The 1030-nt window shown below is 52.3% G+C and overlaps 1 protein-coding gene across 3 annotated transcripts in view; it reads right to left on the bottom strand.

Annotated features, from left to right (window-relative positions):
- SLC6A6 (solute carrier family 6 (neurotransmitter transporter), member 6) overlaps positions 1–1030 on the bottom strand; it is a 46912-nt gene that overhangs the window by 8055 nt on the left and 37827 nt on the right. The gene's annotated exons all lie outside the window — the stretch shown is intronic.

The raw sequence follows: 1030 nt of genomic DNA, 5'->3' as shown, positions 1-1030 counted from the left end.
TGGTTCCGTTCAGATAAATCCAAACGCGGCTGGAAATACCAGAAGTGAAACAGTTTGGCTCTTTTATCTGAAATCGAAGCACGCATGACTACAGCAGAAACCACAGGCAAACCCCCGAGGGCATTGCTAACAGATCACCAGTTTTAACATCTGTCTCAAACATGCCAATAATGGAGGTGGTCCTACGCCTGCCCCACTCAGACACGGGACAGTAACGGGGGCTGGGGGGAGAAGGGGTGACCCAGGGGAATGGCAGAATCCCACTGCTAGCCCACATGGTCACGATGGAGATGATGATGATGGAACTCTTTTGCATGCAGGGAAGGGGACTCTGCTTCAAACATTGCCCAGGATCTACAGTAACTTAACCACTGCCTCCCTCTGTATGCAACCTCCAAAGCCAGCATGGCTTTTCTAGAGCAGGGTTTGCACTCCAGGAGTCTGCTCCTTCACTTCTGCAAGCCCTCACTGCTGCACTGAGGGCATCAGGCTACTCCTAGTTCTATCAGCTGTGGTCCCTGAAAAAAATACTTCCTGCTGTTAGGAATTGCTGGTGTGTAAAATCGCTCTGTGTAAAATCTCTTCCCCATGCTCTCACATCACCTGCCCCTACCTGGCCAGCCTACGCAGACCTGCTGTGCTGACGCTGAACATGACCAGCATCAGCCCCAACTGCAGAAAAGACCGCAACAGTCTGGGAGCACCAGCGGGGCTGGGACTAAGTGCCAGGCTTCTCTGCTCTGGAAACCAAAGCCTTGTGTGTGACTGCTCATCACTAGGCTGGTCACTGTGCCACGGACCAGACGGCGTCTCACTCATACCCACACACCGAGCACACGTGCAGTGCTCTCACGTGCCCATCGAGCCAGGGGCTATCAGCTACTGCTTTTGAGAGCTTTTGTCAAGAGAGAAAGAGCCCTCTCCAAGTGGGAGACAGGAACACTGGCAATCCGGCATTTAAGGCAGGCTCTCAGAGTGGCTGTAGAAATTTGGGGACACGGACAAAAAATTCTGAGGGTAGATTTAAATT

This window comes from Merops nubicus, unplaced genomic scaffold (genome assembly GCF_000691845.1).
Source record: "Merops nubicus isolate BGI_N331 unplaced genomic scaffold, ASM69184v1 scaffold24008, whole genome shotgun sequence".
Taxonomy (NCBI): Eukaryota; Metazoa; Chordata; class Aves; order Coraciiformes; family Meropidae; genus Merops; species Merops nubicus.
The sequence above is the reverse complement of the archived record's forward strand: the minus strand, read 5'-3'. Positions and strand labels throughout refer to the sequence as shown.